At 47.1% G+C, this 25,490-nt stretch overlaps 1 pseudogene; it reads left to right on the forward strand.

The window, feature by feature from the left end:
* Window positions 1-25,133, forward strand: part of LOC129490709 (collagen, type I, alpha 1a-like) — a 96,669-nt pseudogene extending 71,536 nt beyond the window's left edge.
* The last annotated feature ends 357 nt before the right edge of the window (window positions 25,134-25,490 follow it).

Consider the following 25,490-nt stretch of genomic DNA (forward strand, 5'->3'; position numbering starts at 1 on the left):
GACGGGGCGGCCGGGCAGAGGCGCTCCTCACTTCTTCCGGGACGGGGTGGCCGGGCAGAGGCGCTGCTCACTTCCCAGACGGGGCGGCCGTGCAGAGGCACTCCTCACTTCCCAGACGGTGGGTGGCCGGGCAGAGGCGCACCTCACTTCCCAGACGATGGGTGGCCGGGCAGAGGTGCTCCTCACTTCTTCCCGGACGGGGCGGCCGGGCAGAGGCGCTCCTCACTTCTTCCCAGACGGGGCGCCCGCGCAGAGGCGCTCCTCATTTCTTCCCGGATGGGGCGGCCGGGCAGAGGCTCTCCTCACTTTCCAGATGGGGCGGCCGGGCAGAGGCGCTCCTCACTTCTTCCCGGACGGGGCGGCCGCGCAGAGGCGCTCCTCTCTTCTTCCCGGACGGGGCGGCCGGGCAGAGGCGCTCCTCACTTCTTCCCGGACGGGGCGGCTGCACAGAGGCGCTCCTCCCTTCTTCCCGGACGGGGCGGCCGGGCAGAGGCGCTCCTCACTTCCTCCCTGATGGGGCGGCCGGGCAGAGTCGCTCCTCACCTCCCAGACGATGGGAGGCCGGGCAGAGGCGCTCCTCACTTCCCAGACGATGGGTGGCCGGACAGAGGCGCTCCTCACTTCCCAGACGGGGCAGCCGGGCAGAGGCTCTCCTCACTTCCCAGACGGTGTGTGGCCGGGCAGAGGCGCTCCTCACTTCCCAGACGATGGGTGGCCGGGCAGAGGTGCTCCTCACTTCCCAGACGAAGGGTGGCCGGGCAGAGGCGCTCCTCACTTCCCAGACGGGGCGGCCGGGCAGAGGCGCTCCTCACTTCCCAGACGGTGGGTGGCCCGGCAGAGGCGCTCCTCACTTCCCAGACGGGGCGGCCGGGCAGAGGTGCTCCTCACCTCCCAGACGTTGCGGCCGGGCAGAGGCGCTCCCCCCCTTCCAGATGGGGCGGCGGCCGGGCAGGGGCTGCAATCCCAGCACCCTGGCAGGCCAAGGCAGGCTGTTGGGGGGTAGAGGCTGCCGCGAGGCCAGACCACGCCACCGCACTCCAGCCCAGGCAACACCGAGCACTGGGTGAGCGAGACTCCGTCTGTAGTCCCAGTACCTCGGGAGGCTGAGGCGGGCAGAGCACTCCGCATCAGGAGCTGGCGAGCAGCGTCGCCAAGATAGCGAACGCGTGCCTGCATCCAAAGGAGAAAATGCAGGCAGCGGTGGCGCGTGCCGGCAGACTCAGGCAGTCCGCGGCGCGGGCCGCAGCAAGCCGAGTAGATTGTAGCCTGGGCCAGAGAGGGAAAGAAAGAAAGAAGGAAGGAAGGAAGGAAGAAGGAAGGAAGGAAGGAAGGAAGGAAGGAAGGAAGGAAGGAAGGAAGGAAGGAAGGACTGGTTTCTCAGTGGTCTCTATTTCTTCATTCTTTTAAGAGGCAGGGTCTCACTCTGTCCATAACCTAGATATTAAGCCCAGCATCCATTAGCCATTTTTCCTGATTTTCTCCCTCTACCCGCTTCGCCAGACAGGTTCTAGTGTGTGTTGTTTCCCAACTTGTGTCTATGTGTTCACATTGCTCATTTCCCACTTATAAATGAGAACATGTGGTGTTTGGTTTACTGTACCTGTATTAGTTTGCTGGGGATAACAGCTTCCAGCTCCATTTATGTCTCTGCAAAGAAAGTGACTCTGTTCTTTTTTACGGCTGCATAGCATTCCATGGTGTATATGTACATTTTCTTTATCCAGTCTACCATTGATAGGCATTTGGATTGATTCCATGTCTTTGCTATTGTGAATAGTGCTGCAATGAACATACACATGCATGTATCTTTGTAATAAAATAATTTATATTCCTTTGGGTGTATACCCAGTAATGGGATTGCTGGGTCAAATGGTATTTCTGGTTCTAGGTCTTTAAGAAATTGACAAAGTGTCTTCCACAATGATTGAACTAATTTATATTCCCACTGTGTAAAAACATTCCCATTTATCCACAGCCTTGCTAGCATCTGTTGTTTCTTGACTTTTTAATAACTGCCACTCTGACTGGTGAGATGATATCTCATTGTGGTTTGATTTGCATTTCTCTAATGATCAGTGATGTTAAGCTTTTTAAAAAATGTTTGTTGGCCACATAAATGTCTTCTTTTGAGAAGTGTCTGTTCATGTCCTTTGCCTAATTATTGATGGAGTTTCTTTTTAAAAAAATTTGTTTAAGTTTCTTCTAGATTCTGGATATTAGACTTTTGTCACATGGATAGATTATAAAAACCTTCTCCCATTCTGTAGGTTGTCTGTTCACCCTGACAATAGTTCCTTTTTCTGTGCAGAAGCTCTTTAGTTTAATTAGATCCCATTTGTCAATGTTTGCTTTTGTTGAAGTTGCTTTTGATGTTTTTGTCATAAAATCTTTGCCCATGTCTATGTCCTGAATGGTATTGCCTGGATTTTCTTCTAGGATTTTTATAGTTTTGGGTTTTACATTTAAGTCTTTAATCTATCTTGAGTTAATTTTTGTATAAGGTGTAAAGACGGGGTCCAGTTTCAATTATATGCTTATGGCTAGCCAGTTCTCCCAGAACCATTTATTAAATAAGTAATCCTTTCCCCATTGCTTGTTTTTTTAGGTTTGTCAAAGATCAGATGGTTGTAATGTGCAGTCTTATTTCTGAGTTTTCTTTTCTGGTTTCATTGGCCTATGTGTCTCTTTTTCTACCAGTACCATGCTGTTTTGGTTACGAGAGACAGTGTCTCTTTTATCGGCTGATTCAAGGTAAGAGAGTCATCATCGCAGCTGTGAAATGGGCCAAGGTATATTTCACAATCTTACCTGTGAATCGGGAGCATGCAGAAGGGTCACATTAGCTGGGTGCTAGGCCAGGAATATTTCACACTGCTCCCTTTGGGCAAGAACCAAGCAAGAGAGTAACATCACTCGGTTTCTGGGCCTAGCAATATGTCACGATTTTCTCTGTGGGCAGGGTGCAGGCTAAAGAGGAGAGCCATATCTCCTAGGTGATGGATGGAGAGATATGTCACAAGGTCCCCTGTGGTAACGGCCCAGGCAATATCTTTCTATCTCCCAGGTGTTGGGCCCAGTGATATGTCACAAATACTCAAAATATGCAAGGCCAAGGCTAAAGAGGAAAGTCACATCACCTAAGTGCTGGGCCCAGCCATATATCACAATACATAATGTATTCAGAGCACAGGCAGGAGGCAAGAATCACATCACCTAGGTGCTGGGCCCAGAAATACATCACAATTCTTTCTTAGGCAGACCCAAGTAGATGAGTAGGTCTATATCACCTATTGCTGGATCCAGCAATATGTCACAATACCTTATGAGGAAGCGGCTTGGGCAAGAGAGTCACATTACCTTAGTGAGGAGCTCAGAGATATGTCACAATACTCCCTTTGGATAGGGCTCAGAAAGAAAAGTTACATAACCTAAAGATTATGCCCAGCTCTATGTCATCATCGGCCCAGAGGGCAGGGCTCATGCATAAGAGAAGAGTCACATCACATAGCTGCTGGGCAAAGTGATGTGTGACAATCCCCAATGTGGAGAGGTTTAAGAAAAAAGAGGAGAGTCATATTATTTAGGTGATGAGCCTAGAGGTATGTCACAATAATTCTTGTGGGCATCGGCCAGGCAGAAGAGTCACATCATGTGTTTGCCGGACACAGTGATAAGTCACTTTCATTTCTGTAGGCATGGCACAGGCAAGGAGAAGAGTGCCAACATCTCAGTGCTGGACCCAGAGGTATATCACAATCTTTCTTATGGGCAGAGTTCAGGTAATAGAGGAGAGCCACATCAAATAGGCAATGGGTCCTTAGGTATGTCACAATAACTCCTATGAACAGCACCCAGGGAGAAGGCTCACATCACCTTGGTACTGGGTCCAGCAATATGTCACAGTGCTTTCTGAGGTCAAGGCCGAGACAAACGAGTAATGTCACTTTGGTGTTGGGCCCAATGATATGTCACAATGTCCTCTGTAGGCAGAACCTAGGAAGAAGAGGAGTCACATCAGTGAAGTGCTAGGTTCAGTGATATGTTACAATTCCACTTGTAAGCAGAAAAAAAACAGGCAAATAAAGACAGTCTCGTCACCTGGGCCATGGGTGGAGAGATATGTCACAATGCCTTTTGTAGGCAGAGCACAGGCTGGGGGATTAAGTCCCCCACAGGGTCCCACAGTGGCCCCTGTGGGCAAGGCATAGGAAGGAGAGTCATATAACCTAAGTGTGAAGAACAGTCATATGTCAAAATTCTCCCTGTAGGCAAAACTAAGGCAGAAGAATAAATTCTCATCGACTAAGTGCTGGGTGCAGCAATATATAACCATTCAATCTGTTGGCTGAGCCCAAGCAGGAAAGTAAAATTGCTCAAGTGCTAGGCTGAGGTGTTTGTCACAATTGCAGCCGCAGGAAGGTCCAGGCATGAAATTAAGAATCTTGCACATGTCCCAGTTCCAGGTATGAGAGGCACCACCTCCTGTATGTTGGGTCTAAGTGTGTGACCCAGTCTCAACACTTTACTGAATCCATCCACAAGAGCCTCAATCCCTCCTGCAGACTGTGTCCCTTTAATGGAGTCAAAGCCTCACAGATATGCTTGATCTTGGTCTGAAGGTCACCTACCCACCTATGAACCAAAGCCATGTATGAGTTAATTTTTCAACTTCAACTTTTTTTGGATATGAGATTCAGAACCTCAACAGTGACCTGCGTTCGTGTAGAAGAATGACAATTTTACTGTTGACTGGGTGTATACATGTGTCATAATCTCACCTGTGTGCCATGCTTTGTTAGGACACCCTCTGTAACACCTGAGGGCTTTATACAATATACATTAAAGTCACAATCTGCTCTAAGACTTTTGTGTTTGTATGAACCCATGATTCTACCTGTGGCCCAAAGCTCAAATATGATAGTCAACATCTCTCCAATTCGATGTGTCTACATAGAACAGATCTAACCTGCCAGAATTAGAAATGAGTTGCCATTTCAACTGTAGCTGGATGTTTACATATGACAGTCACAGTCCGAACTGTGAGCTGTGTCAACATGTGAGACTAAGGACCTCCCCAGTGGGCACTGTCCATATGTGTGAGGGTGACAATATTAACAGTTTGTGGGGTGTACATATGAGAAACACAATCTCACTTGTTTACTGTGCCCTGTGATGACACTCCTGTACCACTTGAGGGCTTTATATGATATGTAAAAGAATGGTAATTTTTTATGACCTTCATACAAAGAGGAGACTCATCATGTTACTTTTTTTTTTAAGTCTAGCTATGGAAGACAGTATCTCTTCTATTGGCTGATTTTAAGTATGAGAGTAATCAATACACCTGTGAGCTGGCTAAAATATATGTCACAAACCCACCTGTGGGTTGTGAGTGAGAAGAGTCATACCATGTAGGTTTTTGGCCAGGGATATGTCACATTCTTCCCTTAGGGCAGAAATCAAGCAGAAGAGTCATATCACCTAGGTGCTCAGCCACAGATATGTTCAACCCTCTCCTGAAAGCAGAGCACACGCAGCAGAGTCATAGCGAAGTGGCCTCATTGTCTGGGGAAATACCCGAAGTTTGTTGTCCTGCACTGAGAAGAGTAATGACTCGAACACACACACGGAATGAGTTTAAGGAGCAGAAAGTTTAATAGACGAAAGACAGAAGAGAGAGAGAGAGACAGAGAGCTTCCTCCTGCGGAGAAAGTGGGTCACCATAGCGGGTTTCCAGGTTTGGGGCAGAATGTGATCAATTTTATAGAGGCTTGAGGAGGCAGTGATTGATTTATATATGGTCCAGGAAATTGGTTTGACCAGGTGTGGCATTTACATAGCACGGGAGGAAACTGGTCCTCCCACACTAATCTTATTATGCAAATGTGGACACCCACACGCATGGTGACAAAGTAAAGGGAGAGGGAATCGCCATTTTGAGTGTACTTGGCTTTTAGTATTGCTGCCGGCATTTACATATGCAAACTTCCAGCTTGCTTATCTATGCTTGCAGTTTTACTTTTCAGGCTGCTTTCTTTTAGAAAAGAAATGGTTTTTTGGCTGCTTTTCATTAAAGGAAAATTCCACCGAGAACTCTTTTACCCTTGCTAACTGCCTAAAATAATTTTTTTTTAACTCCTATATTATTCACCCCTCAGAAGACAGTATTCTAACTACTGTTGGGGGTGTTGGACGACGAATCTTTCTGGCTACTTCCTGCTGAAAAGGGGTGTCGTGTGGGGGAACAGCAGCTGGGGCTCCTACTGAGGTTTAAGTGTTCTCGGAAGAAAGGCGTGTCTATGGGTGGTCTGTTTGCAGCGCCATTTGGAGTTTTTTTCTAGGTAAAAAGATAAATTTTACAAGAAGTTTTAGAATACGGGGTCTTAACATGAGTATTAAGATTATTATTATTAGTGAGAGTATTATAGGCCATAACTATGACAATAGAGTTTCATACCTGTTAGCTATTTCAATGGATTGTAATACGGGTAGGCCTCCACTAGATGTCGCTGTACATTACCGGAAACGTTACTATAAAAGTAACATTTTTCTTTGAGAAACATATATTTATCCCCTTGGCTTGCCGTCAGGAGATAATTTTAGGTTTAGGCAATTCTTTATAACTTGCGATATGATTGAGAGAAATACGTTATTCAGTGGCTAAAGTAACTTAAGTGTTAATCTTGGCCATTTCTTTCCTTTATTAAGTTCTTTCATGACTTTCACAGATCATCTTACAACATTCTTAAACTTTCTGACTTGTCCTAAATATCCTTCCTTTAAACAACCAGTCTTTTTAGGACAAGAATTTACCATACAAGCCTTGCTTATAAAATCTCTCTTATTTATAACCTTCTTTCCATAGCTTGGAGTGCACCATAAAAAGTCCTGTCAAACTCAGTGATAGTATAACTTTCATGCTTACTTCTTGTCTGTAACTATTACCCTTGCTATAAGGATAATAATTAAGTAAAGCAACCTTGACAAAATTTTTTCTACAATTATTCAATTATTATTCCTGTTATAAAGATGATAATTAGGCAAAGTATTACGGCAATTAGAATTTTACAACTAGAATTCCACACTGTGAGTGCCATAGTGTATAGTTCTACTACAAATAGTAGAGTGAGTTTAGCAACTCCCACAAGAGTGATGTAGTAATTTTTATTTATAAATTTTATTTGCCAAGATATAGAATTTCCCTTTGGGGTTCTACGAAGTTACAAATGCAATCCTATGAATAATTAAAATTTTCTTGTAAATATGTGTTAAAAGAGAAGTTTAATAGTTGGCAGCAAACTTGGAAAGGAAAAATAGAAATGACAAAAAGTGTCCGATGAGGTAGTAGTGAGCAAGATTAGTAGCCTTCAGTTACTTATCTTTTACGATTTTCAGCTTAAGATTTTCTATTTCTTCACACTGATATTCAGGACATTCCTCTGGGCTTGTAAGGGGTTGCTCCCTCAGCTCTTCAGGCCTTGACTTGAGTGTGATGTATCCAAGAGTTGATATCTGTAATTTTTTTTTTTTTTTTTTGAGATGGAGTCTTGCTCTGTCACCCAGGCTGAAGTGCAGTGGTGCGATCTTGGCTCACTGCAACCTCAGCCTCCTGGGTTCAAGCAATTCTCCTGCCTCAGCCTCCCGAGTACCTGAAATCACAGCCCCACACCATGCAGCCCAGCTAATTTTTGTATTTTTAGTAGTGACGAGGTTTCACCATGTTGGCCAGGCTTGTCTCAAACTCCTGGCCTCAGGTGATCTGCCCACCTTGGCCTCCCAAAGTGCTAGGATTACAGTCATGAGCCACCACATCCAGCAGATACCTGTGACTTTTATTGCCAAAGGAAGAGGGGGTTGAAAAAAGAACAGTGTAGGGCCCTTCCCAGCTTGGGCTTAGGGAAAGAGAGAGAGAGAGGCCTGAGATTTACTGATAGCAAATCTCCTGGGTTAAATAAAGGTGGTCTTATTTCTTGGGGTTGGGCTACTGCTAGTTGTGTTAATTTTTCTTGGAAGTGAGCTAGAGAGGTTACATAATTAATCAAATTAAGTTTCTGTTTTAATAGAAAAATCATTGGTAAGAAAAGGCCATTTATAGAGCTTAGACCTAACTTTGTTTTTCTTTGTTTGAGACAGAGTCCCGCTCTGTCTCCCAGGCTGGAGTGCAGTGGTGCAGTCTCGGCTCACTGCAAGCTCTGCCTCCCAGGTTCATGCCATTCTCCCGCCTCAGCCTCCCTAGTAACTGGGACTACGGGTGCCCATCACCACACTCAGCTTATTTTGTTTTTATATTTTTAGTAGAGGTGGGGTTTCAACGTATTAGCCAGTATGGTCTTGATCTCCTGACCTTGTGATCCACCGGCCTCGGCCTCCCAAAGTGCTAGGATTACAGGCCTGAGCCACCACACCCAGCCTAGACCTAACTTGGAAGGCATATTTCTTACCCATAGTAAGGCCATAGGAAGAAGAGTGACAAGTTTTTTAAGGTGTCTGTTGATAATAATTGGGGTTTTTAAGCACAATGGAAATGATATTCTATGCCTAGCACATTTGAGACTCCCATGTTGACAGCTGCCTTAAATGAGGGGCCACTGCCACTTTGAAGGTATTTAGGTAAAACAAAGCAGGGGTTTTTTTTGTTTGTTTGTTTTATCTTTTTCTGAAATAGAGTCTCGCTTCGTCACCCAGGCTGGAGTGCAGTGGCATGATTTCAGCTCACTGCAACCTCTGCCTCCCAGGTTCGAGCAATTCTCCTGCCTCAGCCTCCTGAATAGCTAGGATTACAGGTGTGCACCACCACGCCTAATTTTTTTGTATTTTTAGTAGTGACAAGGTTTCACCATGTTGGCCAGGCTAGTCTCGAACTCCTGAACTCATGATCCGCTCGCCTCGGCCTCCCAAAGTGCTGGGACTAGAGGCCTGAGCCACTGCGCCTGGCTGGAGTTATTTTATTAATTAACACTTTTATTACCTCAGAGGCCTTTTCTGTATGGCATGGAAATGCTTCCACCCAGTTAGTAAAAGTATATACCCATAACAGAAGGTATTGGATACCCTTTGTCTTTGGCATGTGGGTGAAGTCTATCTGCCAGTCCTTCCCCTGGATAGCTTCCTATTTTTTGGGTTTTAGGAGGAAGGAGCCACCTGTTCAGGGGATTAATTCCTGTTCAGACTTCACAGGAATTAACAGCCTGTTTGACTGTTTTTAGCAAGTTCTCTCCTGAAAACAATCTCTGGGCATAGTGATAAATTTTATCCTTTCTTAAGTGAAAAACTTGGTGAAAGATGCTAAGGATTTTCCTTTGGCTGAAGGGTAGCGAATGGAGTTTGCCATTCTCTGATTGTAGCCATCCAGAGGGCTAAAATGTATACCCTCAAAAAGTGGCCCATTCTATTTCTGCAGGGGAGTACTGAGGCTTAATTTCTCTTACGGAGCCTTCCCAGATTAGAGGGGCTTGAAGTGTGTTGATGCCTCAAGGCTTCCTTGCTTCTGACTTAATTGCCTGATTAGCTAACGTATTTCCTTCGGCTACTTCATCTGTTCCGTTTTGATGTCCCTTACAATGCATCATTGCTATTTTTCATGGAAGAAAAATTGAGAATAATTTTCTGGTTATACTTTATAAGAGATCCATTAGCAATAAGAAAATGTATTTTCTTCCAAATGGCAGCATGAGCATGAAGAACCAAGAAAGCATACTTTTAGTCTGTGTAAATGTTAGCTACCTTTCCTTTGTTTAATTCAAGTCCTCTTGTAAGAGCTATCAGTTCAGCTAATTGAGCGTTTGTGCTGGGGAGAGACACACTTTTAATAACGTTGTTTAGAGTGACTACTGAGTATTGTGCCTTATGTATTTTTTGCTTTACCGGCTTTGTTACCCAAGAGGTCCCCCTAGAGGACAGTAATTGTGTCACGCTATGTGGGGTCTAAGTTAAATTCTCTAGTATAATTAAAGAGAATTATGATTCTAATTTCCAGGGTTAATTTGGAGACTTTTCTGACTAGTACAGCCACCATGGCAGTGGCTACAGGAAGAGAGGAGACCTGAATTAGAGAACAGAAAAGAGGGAGACTGGCTCTATTGTTTAGAAGGATGATTACCTTCCTTCTTTTAATTTCCAGAATCACCTTGGGATCCTATGCTATAATGGCAGTTTGAGCTGCTGGAGCTGGGGGTTGGGTCCCTAGGACCCATTATTCCTGCCAAACATCTGTAAGACTGGTTCTGAATCTAGTGACCTCATCTCTGGGGGCAGTTTGCTCTCCAGTGTCTCTGCCACAGCCCGCAGAGGGTTGAGGTGGCTTCTTCTTGCTGCTTGGGCACTGCTTCTTAAAGTACCCTGACTTGCCAGACTGATAGCAATGAGCAGATGTACCTTGGAAATCCTGGACATTGCAGGCTTGCAAAGCAACTACTAGTGCCTTTGTCCTTCTCCTGAGTTTCCTCGCTTTCTCTTGGGTTTTCTCCTGGTCCCTATTATAAAAGGCTGAAGTGGCTACCCTCAGGAGGTTCTCTAAGGTGCTATCTGATTCTATAGCCTGCTTTTGTAGTTTCTTTTTTAATATCAAGAGTTTCCTGCATAATAAACTTGTCCTTTAGAATGAACTATTCGTTGATTGGATCAGAAGAAAAGGAGATATGCTCTATTAGTGCCTCTCTCTGCCTTTCCATAAAGGCTGCAAGACTCTTATCTGGTATTTGGTCTATCATGGACAGTTTAGAGTAAGAGATTTGTCCCTATTCATAAACCCTCTAATATGCATATTAAAGCGTTTTTTTTCCCATTTATCTGCAGAGCTATTGGAGTTCCAACCAGGATTGTAAAGAGGAACTGCTTCCCTTCCTATTGGGAATGGTGTTTCTGTTATTTCTTCACTTTCTCTTTTTTAAATTTTGGTGCATTATAGGCGACATATTGTACATTTCTGAAATTTTCTGCTGCCTGTAGAGCTGCTGGCTTCCATGTGAGGTGAAACACCTGAGTCAAATTTTGGAAAGCTTCTATATACCTATTGGGGGTTGTCAGAAAATCAGCCTAAGTCTTCCTTTATTTGGCTAAGGTCTTGTTATAAGAGAACTTGAGATGGCTCTAAATAAGGGGGATTCTCAGATGGCTTCTCTGGAAGTTGCTTCTCTAATTCTGGTAAATAATTTTCTATAAGCCTGCCTGATATGACTTTTAAAAAAGCTGGATTGATCTTACACCACCTTCAAAGGTTTAGTATAAATGCCATACCCTTGTGCAAAAGAAAACGAGTTGCTTTCTTCTTCAAAGTCCTGAGGTTAAAGAAGTTCCAGTGTTACAGAATGCACTCCAGAGGGCTGCAAGCTGAAGTTGGTCTGTTGCCTATCTAGAAAAAGTGAGAATAAAAGGGTCCTTTTAGTCTCCCTTTCTTTTGGTATGACCAAGGGTGAAGGGGAAAACAGTGGGAGTGTCACCTCTACTCTTTTCTCTCCTTGGTTCCTGGCACCATGTTAAATGTGTCACTCATGGTTGTGGGTGTGACCTCTCCAAGCCATGAAACCAGATGAACTAGGTGATGGGTTTTAGCCACAATTACCCACATAGCCTTATTTTTCCACTTGTGATTTCTCTGACTTTCTAGACTTGTGTGATCTGTGTGCCACCCCAAAAAATAGATTTTGGGAAAGAATATGTAATAGTTGCCTTTGGGCAAGGCTCATTTAATGGAGGGATTGTGCTAGATGGAACTCTGTATTCTACTCTTATGCCCCATGCTAAATCATTTACCCTTAGAAAATGATTCTGGTTAACTTTTGGATGTAAAGTTCCTTTACTAATTAAGTACTATTTTAATTAGAGACAGAATAGGTGCCTTAAAGAACAGTGGGGACCTAATGGCATTTTTCCTGCTGATAGGACAGTATTCAAACTAAAATGTAGCTATGGAAGACATTTTACTCTTAATTGTTAAAGGCAGTGTTTTCCCATTCACAGAAGGGCACAGAGCCTGATTTTTAGTGGTGCAAAAAGGGAGAAGAATTCGGAAGCTACAGTGTATTGCAAAAGACTGACAATGTGCCTCATAGAGATTTCTATTTCCACTAGGTGGTGCTGTTCGCTTAGAAAGACCATGTGCTCACCAGAGGACATGTAGAGAGAGAGCTTATTGCGTTAGTATGGCATTTGCCGATCTTTCCTAACAGAACTGTTTCCCTGAATTGTAAAAATTCCCGCACATTGCATACACAGAGAAGATAAAAGACATGGTGATTGCAGATAGAAAAGGAGAAATTTTGCAACAGGATAGCTGGAGATTCTCTTTGCTAATACCTGGATGGGTGGTCAGAGGTTGGCTTTAGTCCAGAAGCCTTTGGATAACACCAGGGTATGCCCTGGCCTGAAATTTTCAGTTGCTCCAAAACCTCTCCCAGCCCCATGTAATGGCTAGGTCCTCCATGAAAGAAAACTGGTTTAAAGCATGGCCAATGTGTGTATTGTGGGGGATCCATCTTCTCCCCAGTAACCCTCACATTTGAGTCTTCAAGAACAGCAGCCATGCTAACCATATTTTTAAATGGCTGTTTGGATGCCCATTATTAATTTGATTTTATAATAAAAGACCATAGCCTCAAAATTAAAGGACAGATTCTGAGGTTCACTTCTATACTTATTGCTTTGATGTTTATACCTTTCATTCCATTTCTGATTCTGAAGGAACCCCCAAATAAAGTGGCTTTGTTCTGTGGGGAGATACCTGAGGTTTCTTGTCTCATACAGAGAAGATTAATGACATGGACACACACACACAGAGTGAGTTTAAGAAGCGGAAAGTTTAACAGAAAGGAAAGAGAGAGAGACAGAGCTTCCTCTTTCAGAAAAAGTGGGTCACCCAAGGTGGTTTCTGGGTTTGGGGCAGGATGGATTCAATTTCATAGAGGATTGGATTGAGGAGGCAGTGATTGATCTACACAGGGCCCAGGAGATTGGTTTGACCAGGTGTGCCATTTACATAGCCCACAAAGAAACTGTCCCTTCTACCCTAATCTTTTATTATGTAAATGTGATCTCTACCTGGCCAACACCATGACACCTGCACACATGATGACAGAAAAAGGAGGGAAAATTGTCATGTGTGGTGTACCTGGCTTTTAGTATAGCTCCTGGCATTTGCATATGCAAGTTTCCAGCTTGCTGATCTATGCTTGCAGCTTCACGTTTTAGGCTGCTTTCTTTTAGGAAAACAAATAGATTTGGGGCTCCTTTTTATTAAAGAAAAATTCCATTGAGAACCCTTACTCATAATAACTCCCTAAAATAATTTCTATTTAACCTTCCTCCCTCCCTCCCTCCCTCCCTCCCTCCTTTCTTTCTTTCTTTCTTTCTTTCTTTCTTTCTTTCTTTCTTTCTTTCTTTCTTTCTTTCTTTCTTTCTTTCTTTCCCTCTCTCTCTCTCTTTCTTTCTTTCTTTCTTTCTTCTCTTTTCCTCTCTGGCCCAGGCTACAATCTACTCCGCTTGCTGCTGCCCGCTCCGCGGACTGCCTGGGACTGCCGGCGCGCGCGACCACTCCCTGCCTTTTCTCCTTTCGCTGCACGCACGCGTTCGCCATCTTGGCGACGCTGGTCGCCAGCTCCTGACGCCGAGTGCTCTGACCGCCTCAGCCTCCCGAGGTACTGGGACTACAGACGGAGTCTCGCTCACCCAGTGCTCGGTGTTGCCTGGGCTGGAGTGCGGTGGCATGGTCTGGCCTCACGGCAGCCTCTGCCCCCCAGCCGCCTGCCTTGGCCTACCAGGGTGCTGGGATTGCAGCCCCTGCCCGGCCGCCGCCCCATCTGGCAGGTGGGGAGCGCCTCTGCCCGGCCGCCCCATCTGGGAAGTGAGGAGCGCCTCTGCCCGGCCGCCCCGTCTGGGAAGTGAGGAGCGCCTCTGCCCGGCCACCCACCGTCTGGGAAGTGAGGAGCGCCTCTGCCCGGCCGCCCCGTCTGGGAAGTGAGGAGCACCTCTGCCCGGCCTCCCATCGTCTGGGAGGTGAGGAGCGCCTCTGCTCGGCCGCCCCGTCTGGGAGAAAGTGAGGAGCACCTCTGCCCGGCCGCCCCGTCTGGGAAGAAGTGAGGAGCGCCTCTGCCTGGCCGCCCCGTCCGGGAAGAAGTGAGGAGCGCCTCTGCCCGGCCGCCCCGTCCGGGAAGAAGTGAGTAGCGCCTCTGCCCGGCCGCCCCGTCTGGGAGGTGAGGAGCGCCTCTGCCCGGCCGCCCCGTCCGGGAAGAAATGAGGAGCGCCTCTGCCCGGGCGCCCCATCAGGGAACAAGTGAGGAGCGCCTCTACCCGGCCGCCCCATCTGGGAAGAAGTGAGGAGCGCCTCTGCCCGGCCACCCATCTTCTGGGAAGTGAGGAGCGCCTCTGCCCGGCCACCCACCGTCTGGGAAGTGAGGAGCGCCTCTGCCCGGCCGCCCCGTCCGGGAAGTGAGGAGTGCCTCTGCCCGGCCGCCCCGTCTGGGAAGTGAGCAGCGCCTCTGCCCGGCCACCCCGTCCGGGAAGAAGTGAGGAGCGCCTCTGCCCGGCCGCCCCGCCCGGGAAGAAGTGAGGAGCGCCTCTGCCCGGCCGCCCCGTCCGGGAAGAAGTGAGGAGCGCCTCTGCCCGGCCGCCCCGTCCGGGAAGAAGTGAGGAGGGCCTCTGCCCGGCCGCCCCGCCCGGGAAGAAGTGAGGAGCGCCTCTGCCCGGCCGCCCCTTCCGGGAAGAAGTGAGGAGCGCCTCTGCCCGGCCGCCCCTTCCGGGAAGAAGTGAGGAGCGCCTCTGCCCGGCCGCCCCGTCCGGGAAGAAGTGAGGAGCGCCTCTGCCCGGCCGCCCCGTCTGGGAAGTGAGGAGCACCTCTGCCCGGCCGCCCCGTCCGGGAAGAAATGAGGAGCGCCTCTGCCCGGGCGCCCCATCCGGGAAGAAGTGAGGAGCGCCTCTGCCCGGCCGCCCCATCTGGGAGGTGAGGAGCGCCTCTGCCCGGCCACCCATCGTCTGGGAAGTGAGGAGCGCCTCTGCCTGGCCACCCACCATCTGGGAAGTGAGGAGCGCCTCTGCCCGGCCACCCCGTCTGGGAAGTGAGGAGCGCCTCTGCCCGGCCGCCCTGTCCGGGAAGACGTGAGGAGCGCCTCTGCCCGGCCACCCCGTCCGGGAAGAAGTGAGGAGCGCCTCTGCCCAGCCGCCCCATCTGGGAGGTGAGGAGCGCCTCTGCCCGGCCACCCATCGTCTGGGAAGTGAGGAGCGCCTCTGCCCGGCCACCCACCGTCTGGGAAGTGAGGAGCGCCTCTGCCCGGCCACCCATCGTCTGGAAAGTGAGGAGAGCCTCTGCCCGGCTGCCCCATCTGGGAAGTGAGGAGCGCCTCTGCCCGGCCACCCATCGTCTGGGAAGTGAGGAGCGCCTCTGCCCGGCCGCCCCGTCTGGGAAGTGAGGAGTGCCTCTGGCCGGCCGCCCCGTCCGGGAAGAAGTGAGGAGCGCCTCTGCCCGGCCACCCATCGTCTGGGAAGTGAGGAGCGCCTCTGCCCGGCCACCTATCGTCTGGGAAGAAGTGAGGAGCGTCTCTGCCTGCCCGCCCCGTCTGGGAAATGAGGAGCTCCTCTGCCCGGCCGCCCCGTGTCTGGGTAGAAGTGAGGAGCTCCTCTGCCTGGCCGCTCCGTCTGGGAGGTCTACCACGGAGGCCAGAAGCAATGTGGGGGCTGGACGTGGTGGCTCACGCCTGTGGTCCCGGCACTCTGGGGGGCGAGGCGGGTTGATCACTTCGGGCTAGGAGTTCGAGACCAGTCTGGCCAACTTGGCGAAACATGAAGAATACAACAGACAAACCAACCAACCAACTCAGTGACAACAAAACAGGTCTACCCTGGAGTCATACTCTAATTTTTTCTATTTTCCTCCCTTTCTGATCCTTTATCCCACTTTCTTTTTCTTCCTCTTCCTTCTCCCTCTTCTTTGTCAAATAGAGGATTGAGTTATTATCACTGATCCATATAAAGTCCCTCTCTCATTTATTTTAACTCCCACCCCCCATTTCTATTCCCCAACTTCCCATGTGCAACCTTCCTAATATGTTTGATACGCATCTTTTTGTTTGTATGTATTTTTAGAAAATGTTTATTGTTTTTGTATGCAAAAAAATTAATAAAAATAATAATAATAATTTCTATTTAACTCCTGTATTAATATTGCCTGTATGCTAAGTCCAGTGATGTCAAAATGCTCCCTCTGGTCATGGCCTTAGCAGGAAAGACAAATCACCTGGTGTCATGGCCCAGCAATATGTCACAACATTTTCTATGGGCAGAATACAGGTAAAAGGAGAGAGTCACATTTCCTAGGTGATAAATAGATATTTTACAAGGTCCCTTGTGGGCAGGGCCCAGGCAGAAGCACCCCATCCCATAGGTATGGGTCCCAGATATGTGTAATAATATCCAAAATATGTGGGGCCCAGGGAAAACAGAACAGTTTCATCACCTAGATGCTAGGTCCACCTACATGCTAGATGCTACCAGGTTTCATCACCTAGATGCTAGATGCAAAATCAGGGATATGTCACAATCCCTGATTTTGGCAGGGCCCCAGCAGAAGAGGACAGTGAAATCAATCACCACCTCTTCTCCGTCACCTGGGTGATGAATAGACAGATATGTTCTAATACCTCTGTAGGCAGGGCCCATGCAGATTTGCATCATGAAAGTGTTAGACCCAGCCATTATGTCACAATACTCAATGTATGCAGGGCCCGGGCAGGAGAAGGAAGTCACATTACCTAGATGCTGGGCCCAGTGATATATCACAATCTGTCCTTGGGGAGAGAGATCAAGCAATAGAGGAAAGTCACTTCACCTGGGTGTTAGGGCCAGCAATATTTCACAATTCTCTCTGTGAAAAGTGCTTAGGCAAAATTATAGGCTCACACCATCTAGGTGCTAGGTTTAGTCATTTGCTACAACCCCATCTGTAGGACCCAGGCAGAGGGTCAAATCACTTAGGTGCTGGGAAAAGGTGTATGTCACAATCACACCTGCAAGAAGGTCTGGGGATTATATTAAACATCCCACACATGTCCTGGGTCTAGGTATGAGAGTCAATACCTTCTCTATCTTGGGTCTAATTTCATGAGTCACAGTCTTAAAGGTGGGTAAATCTGTGTAAGAAAGCCTCAATCCCTCCTGTGAACTATTTTCCCTTAGTGGAGTCAGAGGCTCACAAGCGTGCTGAATCTTCATCTGAGAGTCAGCAACCCACCTGTGGGCCAGATCCACACGATTCAATTTTCCAAATTTCAGCTGCCTTTGTGTGTGAGCTTCAGAACCTCAACAGTGGGTTGTGTTTATGTGGATGCAGGACAATCTTTACTGTTGGCAGTGTGTGCATGCAAGTGTCATAATCTCACCTGTGTGCTTGGCCCTGTTAGAACACTCTCTGTACTATGCTAGGGCTTTATGTTTTGCATGAGTCACAATCTATTCTAAGACATTTGTGCTGGTATGAACCTATAATTATATCTGCGTTCTTAACCCCAGGTATGAGTCAACATCTCCCTAATTTTGTGTCTAGATAGGAGAGCCCTCACCACCTTTCTATGAGCTGCATTTAAAAACGTTTTACTATCCCATATCTGGCTGGATGTTCACATATGACAATTCCAGATGTGGACTGCATCTATATGTGAGATTACAAGTAGGGTCTGTCCATCTGTGAGAATTACAATTTTAATGGACAGTAGGGTGTGCATACACACAAGTAAATCTCACCTGTGCACTGGGCTCTGCGATGACACACTGTACAACCTGAAGACTTTATACCTTATGTGAGAGTGTGATACTCCTCTCTGACCTTTATAAAAATAGAAGACCCAGAATCTTATCATTTTTCTAAGCCCAGCTATGAGAGACTGTATCAACTATTGGCTGGTTCAATATATGAGAGTCATCATCACACCTATGAGCTGGAACAACATATGTGTAACAAATCCACCTGCAGGTAGGTAATAAGCAGGAGAGTCACATCACCTGCGTGCTGGGCCAAAGATTTGTACAATGTTACTTGAGGGCAGGGACTGGGAAGGATAGTAACATCCCTCGGCTGCTGAGCCCAGAGATATGTTACAATGCTCCCTGCGGGCAGGGTTCAGGCAAGAGAGACACATCACCTGGTTGCTAGGTCCAGCAGTGTCACAATCTTCCCTGTAAGCAGGGTGCAAATGGAAGACAATGGTCACATTTCCTAGGTAATGAATGCTGAGATATGTCACAAGGCCTTCTGTGAGCAGAGCCCACTCATGTGCCTCCCATCCATCCCCTATATCACAATACCCAAATATGTGAGCCCCAGGCAAAATAGGAGAGTCACTGCACCTAGGTTCTGGGTCCAGTGATACATTATAATCCTTTTTGGCAATGCCCAGGCAAAAGAGGCACAAAAGAGAAATGGCAGGGGATGAATGAAAAAATATTTCATACTATCTCCATGGACAAAGCCCATGCAGAAGAGTCACATCAACTAGGTGATGGACCCAGACATGTTTCATGTACAATGTGAACAGGGCCCAAGCATAAGAGAGTTACATCATCTAAGTGCTGGGAATATTGATACATCACAATCACTTCTTGGGCAGAGTCTAAGCAGTGGAGGACATTTACACCATCTATGTGCTGGGTCCAGAAATATGTCTCAATACTTCCTGAGGGGAGAGCCCAGGCAGTATTATCACATCGCCTGGGTGCTGGAACAGAGATATGTCAGTCTTCTCTGAAAGCAAGGACCAGGCAGGAGGCTCACGTCACGTTTGGCCATGATGTTACAATTCCTTTCCAAAAGCAGGGCTTGGGCAGTAGTCACATCCCTAGTTTCTGAGACCAGGTGTCACAGGGGGCTCCACAGGGAGTATTGTAACATATCACTGGGCTCAGAAACCCAGCTGTCACAATACTTCTGGTGGGCTAGGCCCAGGCTGGAGACACATCACCTGGCTGTTGGGCCCAGTGTTATGTCACAATCTTCCCTGTGGGCAGGTGCAGGCAGAAGAGATGAGAGACATATGCCCTATGCGATGGATACAGAGAAATGTCAGAAAGCTGCCTGTAGTCAGGGCTGAAGCAAAAATGTCTCATTTCCTAGTGTTGGGCCCAGCAATATGTCACAATACCAAAAACATGCAAGGTCCAGGCAAAAGAGGAGAGTCACATCACTTAAGTGCTGGGTTCAGTGATAAGTCACTATCATTCTTTCTGGCAGGGCCCAGGCAGGAGAGGTGAGTCACATCACCTAGATGACTAACAAAATGTGTCGTAATACCCCTGTGGGCAGGGTCCATGCAGGACAGTCACATGACCTAGACATTATTCCCAGCTGTATGACACAAAAACAATGAATGCAGAGCCCAGGCAGGAGAGTCACATAACCTTGGTGCTGGGTCCAGTGATACGTCACAATTTCTTATTAGGCAGAGTCCAAGCTGTAGAGAGAGTCATATCACCTAGTTGCTGTGTGTGACAATATATAACAATATTCCATGAGAAGTGGGCTCAAAAGCAGGAGATTCACATCACTTAGGTGACAGGTTCAGAGATATGTCACAATTGCCCCCAGGTGAGTAACGGTCAGGAAGAAAAGTTACATAAACTAGGGCCAGAGCCCAGCTATATGTCACAATTACCCCAGTGGGGAGCACTCAGGTATGACAGGAGAGTCACATCACATAGGAACTGGGCCAAGCAATATGTAGCAATCTCCACTGCAGACAAGTCTGAAAAAAAGAAGGGTCACATCAACTAGGTGATGAATCAGAAATATAGCAAAATGATTCCTGTGGGCAAAGACGAAGCAGAAGAAATTACATCACGTATGTGATGAGCTTAGTAATACATCACTCTCCCTTCCTTGGGCACGGTCCAAGCAAAAGAAAAGTCACATTACCTAGCTGTTAGGCCCAGAGTTATGTCACAATCTCTTTTATAACAGAAGCCCACGTAAAAGGAGAGTCATATCAAATAGATGATGGTCCCAGAAGTATGTCACAATGCCTCTTGTTAGCAGGGTCCAGGCATACCAACTCACATCACCTTGGTGCTGGGTTCAGCAATATGTCACAATGCTTTCTGAGAGCAAGGCCAAAGCAAAAGGGCAACATCACCTTGCTGTTGGGCCCAGTGATATGTCACAATGTTCCTTGTGGGCAAAACCTTGAAAGAGTCATATCAGCTAGGTGCTGGGCCTAGCAATCTGTTTTGACACACTCTGTAAGGAGAAACCAGGCAGAAACAGTCTTATTACCTGTGTGATGAGCAGAAAGGTATGTCACAATGTTTTCTGTAAGCAGGGCCAAGGCAAGAGAATTATATCACCTGGGTGTGGACCCAGCAATATGTCACAACGGCCCGTGTGGGCAAGGCACTGGCAGGAGAGCCACATATCCTGGGTGTTGGGTGCAGCAATATGTCACAGGGTTCCCACTGGGCAGTGCCAAGGCAGGAGAATAGATTTACATTAGTTAGGTCCTGGGTTCAGCAATGTTTCACAATCCAATCTGTGGGCTGAGCCCAGGCAGAAGAATTGAATCACTCAAGAGCTGGGCAGAGGCATATGTCACAATCACAGCTGCAGGAATGTTCATAAATGAGATTAACAATCCTGCACATGTCCAGGTTCCAGGTATGAGAATCAACACCTCTTTTATGCTGGGCCTAAGTACATGATTCACAATCTCAACAGTGGACTAGATCCATGGACAAGAGCCTCAATTCCTCTCACAGACTGTTTTCTTAGTGGAGTCACATTCTTTCAGGTGTACTGAATCTTGGTCTGAGTGTCAATAACCCACCTATGGACTGAAATAAACAATGAGTCAATTGTTCAACTTTTGGCACTTTTTTTTTATTGTGGGGTTCAGAATCTCAACAATGGGTTGTGTTCATGTGGGAGGGTGACAATCACTACTGTTGGCTGGGTGTGCTTATGAGTGTCACAATCTCACCTGTGTCCTGAGGTCCATTAGAACATTCTCTGTCCTACTTGAGGGCTTTGTACCGTATGCATGGGAGTGCAATCTTGTCTGAGACCTTCATGCTGGTATGGACCCATGATTGTACTTGTGGCCCTAAGCCCAGGTATGAGTCTCAACATGTCTCCAATTGGCTGAGTCCAGATAGAAGATGCCTTACCTGCCTAGGAGCTGGGTTTAGAAATGTTTCACCATTTCAACTCTGGCTGAATATTAACATATGACAGTCACAATTTCAACTATGGACTGTGTTTGCGAGATTAAGAACCTCATCAGTGAGTTCCATCCATGTGGGGAGGTTGACAATACTAAGGGTTTTTAGGGTGAGCATATGAGAAACACAACCTTACCTGTGTGCTAGGCTCTGTAATGACACTTTCTGTACCATTCAAGACCTTTACACAATATGCAAGAGAGTGGCATTTATAATCTTTATAAAGAGGAGGCCCATGAACTCACCTATTTGCCTAAGCCTTGCTAAGAGACACAGGATCTCTGCTATTGGCTGGTTCAAGGTATGAGACTTATTATGCCATCTGTGAGCTAGGCCAAGATAAATGTGACAATTACACCCGTGGATAGGGAATGATAAGTAGAATCACATCACCTGTTTTTTGGAGCCAGGAATATGTCAAAATCTTCCTGGAGGCCAGGGACTAGGCAGGAGAGTCACATCACCTGTTTGCTGGGCCCAGGAATATATCACACTGCTTTCTGTCAGCCAGGCCCAGGCAGGATAGACATATCACCTGGTTGCTAGGCTCAGTAATATGTCACAATTTTCTCTGCGGGCAAGGTGCAGGCAGAAGAGGAGACACACATTTCCTACGTGATGGATAAAGAGATATGTCACAAGGCCCCATGTGAGTAGGGCCCAGGTGGTACTCCCCTTCCCTACATGTTGGGCCCAGCGATATGTCAGAATACCCAGAATACATAGGGCCCAGGCAATAGAAAAATGTCACATTACCTAGGTACTGGCCCAGCGATACACCACAATTTTTTTTTTTTTTTTCTTTGCCAGAGCCTAAGCAGTAGAGGAGAGTCACATCACCTAGTTTCTAGGTCCAGCAATATGTCACTGGACATGGCCCAGGCAAAAAAGTACAATTATTTATGTGAAAGACCCAGAGATATGCTACATTGTCCTCTGTGTGTAGGGCTAAGAGAGAAAAAAAGTGTTACACAACCTAGGTGCTCATGCCACTGTTTCACAATCACCCCAAATGACAGGGCCCAGTCATGACAGTCACATCACATAGGTTCTGGACCAAGTGATATGTCACAATATTCTCTCTGTACAGTTTACAGGAAGAAGACAGTCACATAATCTAGCTGATGGGCTTAGAGATATGTCAAAATAACCCCTGTGGGCAGGGACCAGACAGAAGTATTACCTCACCTGTGTGCTGAGTTTGGCAATAAGCCATCTTTCTTCTGTGGGCATGACCCTGTCAGAAGAGAGTCACATCACCTAGGTTTTGGTTCCAGAGATATGTCACATTTTTTCTTAAGGGCAAAGCCCAGGTAAGATAGGAGAGTCACATCAAATAGTTGATGAAGTAAGAAGTAAGTCACAATGCCCTCTGTGAGCAGGGCTCAAGGCAGGAGATTCACATCACCTGGGTGCTGGGCCAAGCAATATGTCACAATGTCTTCTGAAAGTAGGGCAAAGGCAACAGATTAATGTCACCTTAGTGTAGGGCAAAGTGAAATGTCACCATCTTCCATGCGGGTGGGCCTTAGAAAGATGGGAAGAGTCCCATCAGCTAGGTGCTGTACCCAGCAATAGGCAAAAATATCCCATCTGAACAGAAACCAGACAGGAGTCACATTACCTGGGTGATGAGTGCAGAGATACATCACAATGGCCATGTAGGCAAGGCTGAGGCTGAAGAGTTACATTACATGGGTGTTACACTAAGCAGTATGTCACAATGGCCCATGTGGCAGGGAAAAAATAGGAGAATCACATAAGCTGGGTTTTGAGCCCAGGGATACGCCAGTGTCCCCCGTAGGCAGTGCCACTAAGGAAATGGTGACTTACATCACTTGGATGCAAGGCCCAGTGATATTCCACCATCTCCCCTGTGGGCAGCACCAAGGCAGGAGTATGGAGTCACATGTGCTGGTTCAGTGATATGTCGCAATTGCGCCTATAGACTGGGCCCAGACAGGAGAGTCAAATCACTCAAGTACTGAGCAGAGACATATGCCACAATCACACCTGCAGGATGGCTTCGAGATTAGATTAACAATCTCACGCATGTCCCACTTCTAAATTTGAGTCAACACCTTCTGTATGTTGGGTCTAATTAAAAGACTCACAATCTCAATGGTGCACTCGATTTGTTTATGAGAGCCTGAAGTCTTCCTGCAGACTGTGTACCCTTACTGGAGTCACAGACTCACAGATGTGCTAAATATTGTGAAATGCATCCACATATAAGAGTCAAGTTTCCAGTCTGGGGGTGGTACCCCATGTCTGTAATCCCAGCACTTTGGGAGGTCGAGTCAGGCCTGGATCACTTGAGGTCAGGAGTTTGAGAGCAGTCTGGGAAACATGGTGAAACCCTGTCTGTAGTAAATATACAAAAATTAGCTGGGTATGGTGGCACATGCCTGTAATTCCAGCTACTCAGGAGGTTGAGGCACGAGAATTGCTTGAACCCAGAAAGTAGAGGTTGCAGGAGCTGAGAGTGCACTACTGCAGTCCAGCCTGTGTGTCAGAGTGAGTGAGACTCTAAAAAAAAAATTAAAATAAAGTCAATTTTCCAACTTTTGACTGTTTTCATGAGGGAGACTCGGGACCTCAACAGTGGGCTGTGTTCATGTGGAAAGATAACAATTTTTACTGTTGGCTGGGTGGGTATATGAGTGTCACAATTTTGTCTGTGTTCTAGGCTCTCTCAGTACCACACAAGAGATTTCTACAGTATTAATGAGAGTTGCAAACCACTCTATGACCTTCATGTTGAAGGTATAGACCCATGATTGTACCTGTGTCTCTAAGCCCAGGTATGAGGGTCAGCATTTCTATCACTGGCTGGTTCCACATAAAAGAGGACAGGCATGGTGGCTCATGCCTGTAATCCCAGCACTTTGGGAGGCCGAGGCAGGTGGATCACTTGAGGTCGGGAGTTCGAGACCAGCCTGGCCAACATGGTGAAGCCCCATCTCTACTCAAAATACAAAAATTAGCCCGGTGTGGTGGTGCACATCTGTAATCCCAGCTACCCAGGAAGCTGAGGCAGGAGAATCTGTTAAGGCCGGGAGGTGGAGGTTGCAGTGAGCCGTTATTGAACTACTGCACTCCAGCCTGGGTGACAGAGTGAGATACTGTCTCCAAAAAAATAAAAATAAATAAAATAAAAATGAAAAATAAGAGTCCTCACCTGCCTAGGAGCTAGATTAGAAATGAGTCACCATCCCAACTGCAGCCAGATGTTCACAAATAACAGTCACAATTTCAACTCCATCCATGTGTGAGATTCAAGACCTTACTAGTAGGCTCTGTCCATGTGAGGGCAAAAATCCTAATGGCTGATACAGTGTGCATACAAAAAACACAATCTCACCTGTGTCCTGGGTCCTGTGATGAGACTGTCTGTACCACTTGAAAAATTTGTATATGTGAGAGACTGGTAATCAACTATGATATTCATACAGTGGAGATTCAGGATCTTACTTATTTTCCTAAGCCTAGCTTCAAAAAACAGTATCTCTCCTATTGGCTGGTTTGAGGCATGAGAGTTATCATCTCACCCACAAGCTGAACAAGGATATATTTTACAATCCCACCTGTCGATAGAGAGTGAGCAGGAGTGTGACATCACCTGGTCGCTAGGCCAGGAATATGTCACAATCTTCCCTGATGGCAGGAACCAGGCAGAAGAGTAACATCACCTGGGTGATCAGCCAGGGATATGTTACAATCCTGTTCTGAAAGCAGGGCATGGGCAGCAGAGTCACAGCACCTGGGTGCTGAGCCCAGTGACATGTCACAATGCTCCCTGGGAGCAAGGCCCAGGAAAAGGAAGCACATCACCCTGTTGCTGAGTCAATGTGATTGTCACAGTCTTCCCTGTGGGCCAGGTGCAGGCAGCAGAGGAGTCACATCTCCTTGGTGAGGAATACGGAGATATGTCACAGGGCTCTTGAGCGTCATAGGGCTAGAGCCCTGTTTGCAGGGCAGAGGCAGGCACCTCCCAACTTCTACATGTTTGGCCCAGTGATAAGTCACAGTACTCATATGTGGGGCCCATGAAAGAGAAGAGTCACATCACCTAAAGGTGCTAGGTCCAGTGATACATCACTATTCCACATTTTGGCAGAGACCAGGCAGAAGGAGAAGGCCACATCACCTAAATCATTAATGTAAAAATATGTCATAATACCCCTGTGGGCAGGACCCATGCAGGAGAGTCACCTCACCTAGGTATTGGACCCAGCCATATGTCACAAAACAAATGCATGCAGTGTGACAGTAGGTAGCTAGTCCAGCATAAGCACGGCAAG

The sequence above is a fragment of the Symphalangus syndactylus genome, chromosome 9 (genome assembly GCF_028878055.3).
Source record: "Symphalangus syndactylus isolate Jambi chromosome 9, NHGRI_mSymSyn1-v2.1_pri, whole genome shotgun sequence".
NCBI lineage: Eukaryota > Metazoa > Chordata > Mammalia > Primates > Hylobatidae > Symphalangus > Symphalangus syndactylus.